The sequence below is a fragment of the Anopheles maculipalpis genome, chromosome 3RL (genome assembly GCF_943734695.1).
Source record: "Anopheles maculipalpis chromosome 3RL, idAnoMacuDA_375_x, whole genome shotgun sequence".
In the NCBI taxonomy this organism is placed as follows: Eukaryota; Metazoa; Arthropoda; class Insecta; order Diptera; family Culicidae; genus Anopheles; species Anopheles maculipalpis.
The window spans coordinates 32,392,068-32,407,756 of record NC_064872.1 but is presented as its reverse complement, the minus strand read 5'-3'; the positions used below and the strand labels follow the sequence as shown (position 1 = coordinate 32,407,756).

At 41.6% G+C, this 15,689-nt stretch overlaps 2 protein-coding genes across 2 annotated transcripts in view; one reads left to right on the top strand and one right to left on the bottom strand.

Annotated features, from left to right (window-relative positions):
• The window catches only part of LOC126564205 (sodium/hydrogen exchanger 7), a 714,899-nt gene that overhangs the window by 401,864 nt on the left and 297,346 nt on the right, over window positions 1-15,689 (bottom strand). The gene's annotated exons all lie outside the window — the stretch shown is intronic.
• LOC126564495 (uncharacterized) overlaps window positions 14,322-15,689 on the top strand; it is a 30,562-nt gene continuing 29,194 nt past the window's right edge. The window contains exon 1 of the mRNA XM_050221557.1: window positions 14,322-14,403. The gene's annotated coding sequence lies outside the window, so the exon portion shown is untranslated. The remainder of the gene's footprint in view (window positions 14,404-15,689) is intronic.

The window sequence follows — 15,689 nt, the reverse complement described above, 5'->3', positions numbered from 1 at the left end:
TACGGGTGGACTTTCCGGATGGGATTTGAACCCCAGCCCTGTCGTTTGAAGACCGGCACCGTTGTCGCCTGAACCACCGGGCAACTATCCAACAAAGTGGTATCAATAAGTCTAGTAAACCATTCGATAATTTATCTCGGTGCTTAAGATTTTAGTAATGATTTGGTAATGGAACAGTTCGGGTTAGATTTGAACCACCATCCTGCCATATGAACACCGAAGCCGTCGCATCTACTGCTGGATGTTCCTTGTTCTTCTTGGCTAAACGACCTGCTACGTCACACCGGCCATAAAATGGCTTACAAGACTGAATATTTTTTCTACGTTTATTTATAGAGACTTCGAATATCAGAGACTAAATTCGCTTCTCTACTGTATAAGTGGTGTAATCTAATACAAAACTATTGCAGGTGTGGCTTAAATATTATGGAACACTATTGCGATTATGGTATATGATAATTGATAAGTTAAAACTATTGCTTAAATTTTTCTTTATAGATTACTGATACGTAAAAAACTAATAAGGCGGTTCTGATTAAGTTTGTCGGGTGATAGGATTGTTGTGAAATCTAGTTGGCAGGTCGATCGGTGTGTCGTGTATCCATGGCAATCGGTGAGGATGTGGCGGACGGTGATGCCAAACACCACAGAAGCTGCAGAGTGGAGGACTGGATTTTTCTAGGAGGAAGGAGTCCGTAAGGCGGGTATGACCTATACGAAGACTGGAAAGGATTCGTTGGATGTGACTGGATTCGGTATCTTCCCATGAAGCAGTGTGCTTTATGGGACGGAGTTTGTTGCTAAGGTCTAGGCTGTGCCATGTGGAGTTCAAGTGTTGGAAGATAAGGGTGTTGGTGCACCGGATGGCATCTCGGCGTGAAAGGAGTCGACAATTGTTGGCAAGTTGATCAGCTTTTTCGTTACCGTGAATACCGGTGTGACCCGAAATCCAACATAAAACGATTTCGGGTGAGGAAGCGATGTCGCTAAGGAATTGAGTGTGGGGTTCTTTGGAGATGCCGTGTTCCAAGGCAGCCAGAACGTGTGCCAGAACTACTAAACTTAATGATATCAAATAGTTGGATACTTACCATATGTACTCACTACGGGAGATTGGATCTCCGCGAGGGATTTGAGCCCCGTTCCTGTCGTTGTAGGATTATTTCTCTGCGCGTTTGTCGCCTCTATCATCTTAGTTTAATTTTTGCTATAATTAATTAATAAATAATTTATACCATAATTACGATACTTCTACTGACTATAATTTTCAAAAGCAATTGCTTCAAAAATCGATATTTAGATGGTTTTATTGCATTGTCCTTGTCTGTATAATGTATAAAGATCGCACATGAAACAAAAAAATTTCCACAAAATATAACAAATAGATTACAAAGACTTTTTGCTGTTGATAATTACTTGAAAATTGTTCTCATTATTTAGAACCAATCTCCAACAAATGACATACAGTTTAAATGTAAAACGGATAGAAATTATTGGAATCAAAAACAAATAGTTCTACGAGCAAAACTTTAAATAAATTATTAAAGAATAAATTGTTTAATACTTTACAAGAGAAATTACATCGGAAACTCGATTTACATCATGCATCTCTATGCTATCTCCAACGTATCTCACTACATAATCAGGCTAATGGTGCGATGATTCAGCATGGTGATGAAATATGGTTCATCCAACTCCTACTCCAATACTGTCCTACAAAGCCTCAGAACAGCTCGTACGGAACGAAAGGGCAAGATTCCTACCGATCAAATTTATAATAAAAAACCGGTATTATTACATCCACCACATCAACAACCGAACTGGCTACCGTTGTGGGGCTACGGAACTGAATCTGAGAACGAATTCCTTTCCCGATCGAATTATCCGTGCGAAATCCGATGTGTACGCTGGTGTTATGGGAAGTGCAGCTACGCCGTTATCGTCTTTGCGACCATAGACAGGTAAGCTATGTGAACCGTCCGTTGCCACCGTACACACCTGACCAGAGCCAGGACGAACCCATCATCAAGGACAAGGTGCTCGGCTGTGTGAATGGGAACTCCTAACAGTTCCGATGGTCCCTGGTACATGGAGAGCTGGAGGGTTTCGGAGCGGACGTTCGCTGTGGCAAACCGCAGGCATTTTCCGTTGTGCCTTGAAGCTGATCGCCAGATGCACAAAGCGGGAGGCTTTTGGAATTTGTATCCCACCTAAAGGGAAGAGTTCAGGAGACGAAATTGAGATGTTTTTTGCTGGGAACGGGTTTCGATTCCGACGAACAACAAGTGTTCCCGACGATCTCGGTGAGTGATCGAGAGTGGGTCGAAACAGGTAGGTAGGTTTGCCATTTAAATTGTTGCATCAATGTTACATGAAGGTGTTTTTACTGCCATCCAGAACGTATTAAATTGGGCAACTTGGCACGTATTATTAGCCGGCACCAGCGTTTTACGGATATCGATAACGAACTCCGTTTTATTGCCTAGCAATACAATTTTGGGTGTTTCCGTAGTTTAACTTCTGAAAGGTGGTACCACGATTCTTTAACCCCTTAGCATACATACAAGCACACACTCGTACATGCACGCAAAAGTAGACCGAAACATTCAAGTGTTGAAAGTCGAGCTGTGTGCTTTTGCAACTTTAGGCACTTGTTCAAGCGAAAAAAACACGTGCATCCCGAATAGTTGGCTTTTCTGCAGCATACAAGAAAGAGATGGGAAGCCCAGGACTGGAAATTGGGTAAGTTTTTTTTTGTTTATTTTGGAAGTGAAGGTTGCAAAAATGTGCATCAACTGGTCGAATACTGACCGAAACCGGGAATGCAGTAATGTGTATGTGAACGTATGTGTGTTAGTGGTTGGTGTGGTTTTATGCACTGCATCATCGACCATTGCCTTTTGCTACCACGCCCGTGTGGTTGATCATGTTTGGTAATACATTAAGTCTTTTCCACCCGTTTGGGGTCGGAGCTTTTATTTTAGTAGCATTTTGGGAGTTCTCGTTCACCTTTTCTTCCGGACGGTTTGGTTTGGCTGTACATGATAAATGTTGCCAAATGGGATGCTTTGAATTAAATTCAATGCAGTTTGTTCTGCACTTCTCTGTTGATTAATGTACGTTGGGAGCGCAACAGTGTGGCGAGGAGATTTAGGAACAAGGTCAGGATAAACATAAAAGAGCAGTAGCTATGGGAAGTTATACAAGTGTGCTAGTTCGCCAGGTACCAACTTTTTGCTGCAATGTTTATTTTGAAGGCACTGGAAATAACATAAATTTTCCATGCTATAGCTTTTTAAGGATACAAAAATAAAAATAAAATCCTTTAACTGTGATGTGAAGGTGAGGCAAGATGATTGGAGATTGTCAGAGAAGATTTTTAAAAAAATCTTCGTTCACTAAAGAAAGAATCTAAACAGATTCTATAACAAAATAGTCAATGTTATATATTTAATATTGAAATAATTATATAGTTTTAGACAGGATATTGAATATGCTTTTTATGTATTCATAGTTTTAAACCCAGTAAGCAGACACTGTTTTAAATAGTTTTAAGTAGTTTATTGACCACTCATCGACGGCAAACGAACAAAATACATTGTCTGTCGTATTCTGTCGTAAAATTTAACTGCGTCGTCCGTTCATCTCAGTAGAGGATCTAACAGTGGGCGGAGTAGGCAGTCGCCTAGGTCCCCGGCAACTGCTTGATACAAGGGGTCTAGTAAAAGGGGCCCTGCGACTGCAGCTTTGCAGTAGTAGCTTCGTAGTAAGTGCCTCGTAGACGTGGGGCCTCGTACGTGTTAGTGGCCTCAAAAGAAAAAAGAAAAATACTCCCCTCCTCCTTCATGACACGGCCCCAACATCCAACCCTCCTAGGGAATGCCTAGGGAATCTGCCATCAACGATCTTTAACCGCTACCGATTTGTTTTGGCAAAGTTGAATGTTAAACGCTTGATAAAATAAGCCCAATCCAGCATTTCGGTTAAGCTATTGTCGTTTAATGTTCGATCACTTAATTCTCCTCCAATTATTGGGAGGTCAGACTGCCTCTAAGCGGGAGAAGAAGCTAAGAGAAACCTCCGTCATTATCGACTGCAAATGATTGGTTAATAAAAAGTCTCTTTCCCTTGTATTATAATTGAGAACAATGAGATGAAAATTATTTGATATAAGTTTCAGTTGATGCAGTCCATATCTGAGCATTACTTAGCCACTCTGAAGAAGCTACTGCCAGTGCCAATCATATTTGTGCCGTAAGACAACAGCCTGATTATCATGGAGAACGAGACGTACTATATGTCTCCTACTGTACCTTTACAATGGTCTAGAGATATCTTGAGGAGAGACTTAAACAAATCTTTAACCTCCTCTAACTTCAAAATTGAACATTCGCTTCTTTTCATCTCCGTCTGCCAGTTCTTACAGAAGAAAGAATACCTTCTATATTGATTTGTTGTGTTGAATTCTACATTCGACAAAATCATAAAGAAATCATACAAACAAGTATAGGCCTTACCAGTTCGATATGTGCTCTGAGCAAATCGAAACCCACGCCATTACGACTTCGATTGAGCTATTGTCATTCGATGTTCGCCCTCTTAATTTTTCTCCGCTGTCTCGGTGGGTGGAACACAAACTGCAGATAGTGTAGCGCCTCCGCGAATCCTTCACTTCGATGAGATATCGTGCACCTTATTGCTCTACCCTTCCACTCAACCATATGGATGGCGCCGGTTAGCACGAAACGCTTCAAAAAATGATTTCATCAATACAGGCGTCAAATAATGATGCCCAAAAACCCACGTCCAAGCGACGTTTCAAAATTGTTGTGCACCTAACAAGAAAGACGCCAAAAGAAGAAAAAAACAAGATAAAAAAAAAGAACGAGCAGAACAAAACATAAACAAAGTGCGAAACACACAAGAAACCCTCATCGGGACGGAAAACAGGGACGATCGGGCGGCAAATGCTGTCACATCTAAATTGAAAATTGGCGACGACGAACTAACTGGCGGCAGCCGACGCCGACCACCGAACATAATTACCATCCAACGGCAAATGGCGCAATGGTCGTAAGCCGTTTAGCACCCTTCCCTCCGTCGGGTGGACCTCCCTTTGCGGACCGAAAAAGGGTGCCGCCATAAAAAACCGCCAACGTCGAAAAACGCCCGCGCCGAAACGTCTCACAAGTAAAACAAAACACCGTCAAAAAGCCGAAAACCCCCTCTGCAAAGCAAATGGTTTTGTGTCGAAAATGTTTCCATCCATCAGCAAATCCAGTGCAAGAGCGCTGTTCGATCGTCCCGTGCATGCCGGGATTGTGTTGCGCTGCAACGGCAGCATAAAAACCGGCCCAGCCTGATGGCCCGCTTCGATGTCGACAGGCACGCTGACACGCTGGGACGAGGTACGCCACAGACAGGAGGCGTTTGACAAGTCAGCACGTTTGACACCTTCCGTTTTGGGGGTGGCTTCCTGGATCTGGGTGGGTGAGAGGATTTGTACAGTGTTTGGAAGCTCTTTTCGAAGAATCCATGCAAGATGACCCGCAGCAAACCGATTAGCATATAACCGATGGGTCTCTCAAAAGTCCATTAGACGTAGGCCTACGCCTACAACCAACCAAGGCGTAACTAATCGACGATTATGAGCTACGCATGCGGTAGATTAAATACGTATTTGAGCGCTAAAATATGTCACCGGCTTTACAGGGGTAAGTCTGCCGATCGATATCTGTATAGCGTGATTTCCCATTTTGATGCTGCTATTTGTCATGGGAAGGAACGAAATCTTTATGGCGCATTATCAACGTATCATTCCGCCGTTTTCGAGCGGTTGGACGGTGGGTGGAATCGGTTTGCTTGCGCTGCTACAGGAATTCGTTTCGTTCCGGCTTTGGGTGGTTTGTTGGTTTTTGATTGGCTAAACCATTGGGGAGCAAGAATGAGATGAAATAATTTTATTGCCAATGCAATAAATTATCCTACCAACGCGGGGCAATATCTTTCGAGTGGTTTACAGCCTAATTTTCAGTCTCTTTTGTTAGTTTTTTAATCGTGTCAATGAAATACGGATGCTTAAGCGGGTGATTTATCGACAGGAGCGTATGAATTGTTGCATACATTAAAAACAAAATTAATGGAACTGAATACACATAATACAAGAAATTGCCGTACTAAATATTTTATATGAGTTTTTGAGAAACAGAAAGGAAAAGTTTTACTCTTTTTGCTTAATTTAATTTTCTTGCTAAAGGAATAACATTTGGTTTGATTAAATATTTTGTTAGTTTCTTTCATGTGTTGTTCAAATGTCTGAGCTTTGCATGATTTCATAACCTATGATCGTCAGGTCTGTAGGATGCCATAGAATGCGTAGGGGAGGGTAGTGGCAGGATCGGTAGTGGCAGGACTTACTTTCCAGCAATAAATATAAACAATTCAAGGAAGCAAACACGGCCAAAACTTTATCCCGCGAGGTTTAGTACTGAAGATTAAAAATTGCCACGGATAATTCTAAGCAACCGGAAGAACAAAGAGGAGTAGTGAGTTCGAGAGCTACCGGGAGGCCTCACCTAAGGTAGTAGTAGTAGTAGTAGTAGTAGTAGTAGTAGAAGTTTATTGGACTATTTCATGATTATAATGGTATTTGTAATTGGACCCATCCGTTAAGACACTCTTCATAGATGTTTTACGGTTTTTGATAACATTGTTGATGTTTATTTAAGACCTTTTTTCTGCAGTACGTGGGAAAATTTACATAAAAACCCACTTTAACAAGTTGTTGTAATATCGGGTTTGTACTGCTAAGGCACTTGCTTGAGTGATTTGTGCATAACTTATCTATGTAATCCGTTATGAGTTGTGTTTTTGTCCTTTTGTGTAGCAAGTCTGTACTGTACCATGGGAGCAGATTTATAATTATTTTAAGGATTTTGTTCTGCATTACTTGCATGACTGCATGTGCAATATTGCCAAATTGAGGAGGCGTAGGTTAATAACGGACGAAAGAAACTATAGTATACGAGAAGCTTGTTTTATTTTAATAAGTTTGGATTTCCTATGCAAGAATGTGTATAACATTTTCAGCAGTTTTTCAGTTTTAACTATTGTTTGTTCTATGTGTTCTTTAAATGTTAAACGCTTGTTTAGTAACATTCCTACATATTTGACATAATTTTTCCATGCGACGGTTGTATTATTAAGTTTTAGTCCTGCTTGTGGAAGTTTTCGCATGCTTTTATTGCACGAGAAATAAATAGCTTCAGTTTTTGTGTCATTTATCTTAAGTTTCCAGTTTCGGCAAAAAATAGAATATTTGATTAAAGCGTTGCTTAATGATCTTAAAACAACTATTGGAGTTTTTCATTTTATGAATATCTGATACATAAATATTGAAAAGGAGTGGAGATATCATGCTCCCTTGCGGTAATCCAGAAAGTGGTACAAAAGCTTCCGATATAACATTAGCTATATGTAAATTATTTTGTCTGTTTTAAAAAAACGATTGTATTATTTTTATCTTTGATTTAGGAAACTTTAACAAGATTAGTTTATACAACAAACCCTTATGCCAAATTGTATTAAATGCTTTTTCCATATCGAGAAGGACCATTCCCGTAGACTTATTTACATATATCTCTATTATTTTTCACTTGTTTTGAAAGCCTTTGCAATTGATGTGTGGTCGATAAGGACGGCTGAAAACCAAGTTGGAAATTTGGGATTATATTATTGCTGTTAACATGCATTCGAAGCCTCTTTTCGATCATTTTTTCAAATATTTTTCCAATGCTGCTTAGAAGACTTATAAGTCTGTAGCTTGTAGCTAAACTATTTTGCTTTTACCTGGTTTCGGGGGATCGGGGAAGTACCCTACTTTGAGACAACAGTTGAATATTTTGGTTTATAAGTATGAAAGCCTAGGCTGGAAGTCTTTTAAGGGTTTTGTTTTTAATATTGTCTAATGCTGGTGAATTCTTGTTTTTAAGCTTTTTGAGTATTTCTTTAATTTCTTCTGTTTTTGCAAAGTAGCGCAGGCCTCACAAAAAAAAAAAACTGAGGACTCTAAGCGAGCTCTTTTATATCAAAAAGTTAGCTTCGAACTAGTAGGAAAAACCACGTTATCCACATCTAAGTAGTCTAAGACAGAGACGATGAGATGCCGACAACAATGCCGACACGTGTAAGTTTACATGGCTTTACCCTCAGTGGGCACGAAGCTTCCGGATGGACTTATCTCTCACATTTTAGGGAGCAGTGTCATCTCCTGTATAAAAAGAGCTACTTTACAATAAAGTGGAGGATCAAGGATCGCAAGTAAATGACATCACAAAATTGCAAATGCAGGAAATCCACAGCTAATTTCTGTATCGAGAGTTACAAAACATGTTACCGAACATGCGAGGGATAAGGCAAAAGAAAAACAAGGAAGAAATGCATTGAAATTTTTGTACAAAATCAGCTCAAGAAAATATAAAAAAATCTAAAAACATGTAAATAAAATGAAACTCTGTGCTTCGACGAAATATTATTGAATATTCGTCGACAGACAAACCTAAAGGTGATTCCAAGAAGGTGAAGTTTAAGTCTCAAACTTTGTATCCGTTGTTACGATGTTTGGCATGTTTGTGTTCAACGTTTTTAAACCTACACTAGAAGCTGATGTTAAAATGGATACAGAAGTGGAAATCGCGATGCTAAAAGGTTCACATGATGCTGAAGGTTACGGAGTACTTCTCTGAAGTTCAAAATAGATCGCGTCCATCCTTACCGATGGAACGCCTTGTCAAGATGAAGTCGAAATAACCCTTAACGAACTGTTGTAAAACATGCAATTTCTGTCCCAAAGATTTGTATTGTCTTGTTAGCAGTGTGTACCTTAATATGTTGGGTATTGTTTCTATTGTTTCGATTTGACGTCTTGATAATGTAATTGATAAAACTTTAAACAGAAATATTGATAACATTGACTAAATATTAATAATAAGAGCTATCTGTCAATTTTTTTTAACTATGCATGCAGATTTAATTACATCATTACAAAAAGTAAAATAAAAATCATGTTTACACGATCCTGTCTATGTAAATTTCTGCCCCAGAGTTTTCCCCAAGCAGGAATAGATTGTCTCCTTCTGTATATCTAATGCACCGGCCCTCCTTTCCGTGGGGAATAGACGTTTCATAATCCATTTGACTAGCCACCCACTTGCCCGGATCATGCAACTTCTGGCGAGGCGAACGGGGTCAAAACGGCTCCTACGCCGACCTTGGTACACGAGCCCACATATGCTACGCCGTGTGGGAGCCAGCCGACGCAGAAGGATGCCCACGATGATGATGGTGGCTTCCACACTAAACCACACCGGAACGAGGATAGACGACGTGTCTGCGTGGGTTTAATTACTTTATCCGCTGCCCACGAGCGAAAGGTGGCTTACCGTGGTGGTGGGCTGGTCACGTAGTAGCATCGGAGACTTACCGGCATAACAATCGAAAACCTTGCGGCTTGCTGGCTGAAGGTACATCACCGGAACTGCAGTTCCACCACACCCTGCAGGAAAAAAGGGGAACCGTTGGGGGATTAATAGGGTGGGCTTGCCCACTTCGGTGGCGGTCTACAAAAACAAAGTAGATGGGGACAAACCGGTGCGATACGAGATATGACAGTGTAAAGCTCATCAGCGTCCCTTTTTGGGGGGAGTGTACGCTGTGCTGTTTTTATTCAACATTATGCTCCACTCAATCATAGGCAGAGGAGGGAGAAAAAAAAGAAAGGCGATGCAACATGGCACGTGAAGCATGAAATTTGATGCCAACCAATCCACCGTCTAACGGGAGTGTACCGGGATACAGGAAAAAAAAAAAAGAAACAGTGAAAAACAAAGGTGCAAGTAACGAAAACACCCAAAAGCAAACAAATTCCTATAATGGGTGCGCGTTAGGGAAAATGCCTATAGGGAAAATGAGCGGGTGCGGTCGGATACTCCCGTTTTGGGGGAATATCGGGAAAAATGCCTGCCTTCCTGCATGCGTTTGTAGACGGTGGAGATAAACAAAGGCCGATCCACGTATGAAAATGAAAAACAATTTCCTTATGAACATACAGGAATGAGGCATGGGAAGGGCTTTAATAAACAAGAGACCAGAATGGTGCAGAAATTAATTTGCTTAATTGATTTGCTAAGCTGAAAATAGAAAGGGAAGCGAATGGACAGAAGTTTAGGAGAGACAGAGGGACTCGTGGTTGTGTAACAAGTTAATAAATAATAAGAAAATAGAAAGGAAACAATAAAAAGATTATAAAAAAATTGAATTAAAATTTCAATCTCTGTTGCACCTTTCAGGACAGGTTTCTTTTTGATAAGTCTCATTTTATGGGCCAATCGTTTGGAGATTTGAACGTTTGCCAGGCTGCTGCTGCAAAAAAAAACTACCAACGGACAACACACACCCTTGTGCTGTAAGGATTTATTTGCCTTTTTGTTGTTGTGTGTGCCAAGAGCACAAGATAATCCGATTTTGATTATTATTGGCTACTTTTTGGTGTTGGTTGTTAAACGTTTAGATGATTTTGTTTTGCGCTCAGTGTGTGATGTTTGATACGCAAAAGTTGACGCGACGATCGCTTAAGCTGACTGCTTGCTTTTATGGGCTCTTTCGAGATGTTACGAGTGTTGTTAGATTAATAAGCAGATAGGTTGGCTTGAAAATGAGCATTGGTCGGATGGATAATGATAACGTTAGAAGTGTTTTTAATACTTCCTTAAGTTTAGTGCATCAAAATGTCATCCGCAAAAATCGCTGAGCAAACAAATTAATTGGTCGTTAAAGCTTAAAAGATTCAAATAATATTTATTTGCAGTCAACTTAAAAAATTCACCACTTTCTTTCCCAGCAGCCCATCAAGTTTAGATGTAATATTCCCAAAGTAGTAATTGAAAGAGGAAAAAACACACGAAATGCATTTGCAAAACGCTTTACAATGGTCGCTCTATAAAGCACGAAAATTGGCTCATTTGTCTGATTGTGCAATTGAGAGGGAACCCGATTTTCCGACCAAAAATCCCCGATACACACCTGCAACGCACCGAGTACAAAAAAAAAAAAGATGATTGGCAATCGTCAGCACTGTGCCGGCCCGGTACGCGGAATCGCGTGGAATCGTGAGCGAAATTGTTTTGCGGTTGTCATGCGCCATTAATCCAGCGTCAATCTAAATTGGAACATTATGTCAAAGGCATATTAGTGACCAGCGTTTGCTCGCTTGTGTTTCCCATTTGCTACCATTCGCGTGGATAATGTGCGACAGTGAGCAGTGGCAGTGACATCGTTTCCTTCTGCGCTGTGGGATCTGACGCACAAGTGCACAAATGATCAGGGCAGAGGTTCGAGTCGAGCGTGGGCTTCCAGCAAATGACAGTGTGTAGCAGGCCGCCAAGTGCATCGAGGAGAAGAGTTTGCATTCTCGCCCAAGATCAAGAACACAACTTAGTCAGGAGGGAGTTTTATAATATTTCACGCGTCACTGTTTGGCTGTGTTGTTACGTCTCTGTTTATCCACTCCAGAATGACTGCAAGAATGATGTATGGATCCACACGCACACACGCACACACACGCATGCGGAAACTCGGGCATTAATGCCAGTGCAGTCTCGAGTGCACAGGCCATGCCGTTTACAAATATTTATGCTCAACAAGGGGCGAGGTGAAGGCAGTTTTTATTTCTGTCACCGTCTGTGGTATGATGGCTGACATGAAGAGCCGGAAGCTTCACCGGGTGGATAAATTTATGGAGGCAGTAGAGCATGATAGAGTCAGGTTCATTGTGAACTTATCTAAAGAGAAAAAAAATCTGTTCACCCTGAGTAATTTGCTGTTGTTATGGTCATTATTTCTACGGAGTTTAAAACATCTACAAAAGAATATAAAGAAATAGATCAAAATAATGCTTCAATCAAATTCATCAAATAAATAAATACAATACGGTCAGGGACGTGAGATCCTCATGAGTTAAAAAAAAGAATAAATTGAATTTTAATAAAATCAATTCTTCTCCTTACCTCGCTTCCCCAAATCAATTTACTTCGCAATATGAACAAAAATATTGAAACAAATTTTTTGTTGACTTATCATAAGTTTAGCAAGCATTTTATTTAAGCTATTATTAGATGTTTATTCTCCCCCCCTCCCCGCCTCTCCCCCGACTCAGCTCAAGAAGTGCTGATAATTCAGCAACAATTCATCGTATTGTTTCCCTCTACCAGATACGATTCAACCACGGTATTTTGTCCTCAGCGCGTTTCACAGTGCAGTCGCTCGCATTGAAATCGATGAAACCCTACGCATATTTCGGAGGGCGAAAGGTCTTCACGTAGGGAGAGCAAGCTACGGAGAGAGTCAATTGAAAAATCGATGAAGAGTTGAGCTGCCTTTTTTACGCTCTCCCTCCTTCTCTCTCTCTCTCTCCAACTTCAACTTGCTTCCTAACGTCTACAGTGCATGTTAAGCGATCTATGCTTGGCAGCATGTATTGTATGTTTAAGCTGCATTCCAGCGAAGTGAGAGCGAGAGCAGAGTGAGTCGACGAAGCATTTTGGTTTGCAGAGGTGCATTGTTTTCTGATCGCCCCTTTCCAGGAGTCAGGAGAGAGAGAGAGAAACAACACGCACCGAGAGCGAGAATTCCCTTCGGTCGACCAAGCAACAGACCGGGCTAAGCATGCTTTACCAGCTAAGCCATCTTCATTCCTCTTAAGTCGATTGGAACGCGTGGAACGGTGCGAAATCGGTGCTGCGCGCGTTCAACCAACGAACGATTTCAACGAGCGAACAGTAAAATTGTTTATTATTTTTAAACCGACCCCGGCTGGTCAAGTGTTTGGTGCGTGTCATACGGCTCGATGCTTCGGTGGGTACGAACGGAAGTGCAACAGTGGCAGGTTCTATAATTGGAAACAGAAAAACGCAAGTGAAGTTATCAGGGCGCCGACGTACATGCAACACCCTCCCGATAGTGGTGCATAGAGAGGCGCCGCCAAGTGCATTCGGTGTATCGTCTCGGTGCCGGCACTGGGCTGCACTTTATCAGTGCAGTTTATTTTGTGCCTTTTGACCTCGCCCAGCTCTCTCGCTCGCTCTCTCCCTTGCGTGCACAATCTATGCGAGGGCGCGCAAATGTTCGCCGCAAATGTCCTGGAAATGTTTTTGTGAAAAAGTAAACCTCGGTGTGTCGGTATGTGTCTCTCTGTGTACCGTTGAGTGTAGTTATTGAAAACGAAAATAAAAATAAAAACCTCCACCAGCTCCCCACAACAGATAAGGGTCGGTGCTGCTCGTTGGCCCTCAATGTTCGATTGTGTTCGGTGCTTTTGCTATGATTGCTGACCGGTTCGCACTGTTTGCACTGTGGAGCGTTCGGCAAAAGAACGGCAGCATGAAGCATGAAGCAAAGTGAGTGAAATTAAAAAGCCAAAACCCCAAACAGCGGTACCGTGGTTTGGCCGTGTATGTTCGAAACAAAACAGAAGCTAGAAAAAACCAAACACAAAAAAAGAAGATTTAAAGTGACATCGAGAAGTGTAACGAAACGAAAAAAAAGGGAGTAAAACAAGTTGCATTTATTTGTACAACAGATGGTGAGAGATGGTGCAAATCGCAATCAGTAAGCCGCGGCTTTTTTGTTTGTTTGCAGAAAAATAATAACATATTTTTGAAAGGCAAGTTTGCTTCCGATGCTTTCAAACCAAAGCACCAGTGGGGCGTCGGTTGTGCTTTTCATTGTTTTGTAAACGGAAAACAGGCAATCGAAGTGAAACATAACAATCAAACAGTTCGGCGAGAAAAAGAAGGAATAAAAAGCTAAACAAGCATTAAAAGATGTGGTATCGGTGCAATCAACTTTAATCGAGCATAAGCAATAGATGTGCCAATGTGCAAACAAAAAACAAACGTAAAGAAGAAAAAACGTCCAAATCTGTGTTATCAGAACGGAGGTTCAAAATAACAGCAAAAAAAAGTGTGCAAAAAAGTGCTTTAGTTGTGCAAAAAATCGCTTTAATTTATGTTTCTGATAAGAAGAAGAAATCATTATAAAAAGTGCCGTGTGTGTGTATTTGTGTGTGTGCAAAATATTGTTCATGAATCTCGAATTTCACTTATCGGTGGTGATTAGCACGAGAACAAATTGTTAAAAAATTACATTTAATTTACGAATCTTTCGCTTTGTGTGAGTGTGTGTGTGTGTGTGCATTACCAATCAAAAAGTCGTCACCCGGCTGATTAGTGATCTTCCGTACGTTTTGAAACCATCGGTGGACGCAACGTGACTTTGACAAGCCGATAATTAAGCGGTTACCATCATCAAGAACACCGACATTGCTGTCCGATCGCACAACCATCTAAGGTGAGTCATTTGGATTGTGTTGCCATATTTAGAAATGATCGGACGGTGTAGCTGGGTAGCTTCACACCAAGCGCGGAAGCTGAATCATTTCACCTTTTCGCGTGAACTGACGCTCGTCTAACGCGTGCCATTCGCGAGTCACGAAGACACCTGACAACGTAAAGCCACCGCCGTTGTACGCGGATTGAGCAGCGAAGTTACGGCATCGGTTTTTGTGTGGTGGAAGTTTTCTGTTGGCAGTCAAGTTGTTTTTATGCTTGCCCAGAAACAACGCGAGGTGCTATAATATGCGTTACCACTGACCGGTGAGGCTACTAAAGCTAAAGAAATCTGAGAACTTGAAACAATGATACACATAGAATGCGATGAAGCGACCGATGAAGAACCTCTAAAGGCAGAAAGAATGTGTTCGCGTCCGTCTGCGTATGGTGCGTAATTTATGGGTAATTTATGCGGGGCCGAAGAATTCCGACCTGAACGATCGCCAAAGCGCCGTGGTTAGAACAGCCGTGGTTGAACCGTGAGTTCACCTGGCGGTTGTAACGCACCAACCATCTCCATGTACCGACACGAGGAGTTTTGATGGTTCTGGCATTTTATTAGAAGAACTCCCTCACCGGATGTAGCGCTCCCTCTCGCTCAATCGCTTGTGGTAAAGCACAGACATCCAGAGCACCATAAAACACACGTCGAATCTCTCCATCTGGAGGATGGCTTTCGACTGTCTGGTGGTGCCTCGTCATCGAAGTTGACTCGTTGTTACTGGAGCATGTCGGAAACGGTGTTGGACAGCGTGTGTTGATTGAATAAATTACGGTGAAGCATTATGCTCCACTTTCCGAGACACCGACCGAAGCGGAGTGGCCGCAACTAAAGTTTCCACACGATTGCCGCTAACAGTTGTAAATGAATCTTTTCTAAAAAGTTTTTGCTCAACAAGAACAAAGACAATCTTTCGGTAGATGAATTGTTATTTAAACATATCGTCCTGTTGGTTCTCCTTGGGAGCAATGTTTGTAAATCCCACCATATTCACGGCTGCGGGATGCTTTTGCTGGGAATCGTATTTCAAAGCCGACACCCCAACTACATGCGTGCATTCTTCTTCACCCGAAAATAAAAGCAGATCCATCAATCTATCCAGCGGTCGGGATCGGTAGCGTGGAAAATGGACGCCCGCAGCGTGGCTGTTGCTTTTTTTTTTCGGGTGTAAATAAAGCCGTGGTCTTCTTTAATTGGGTACCGCGGCCGCGGCTTGTGTTGAGTGGTAACTTCTTCAGAGCAAT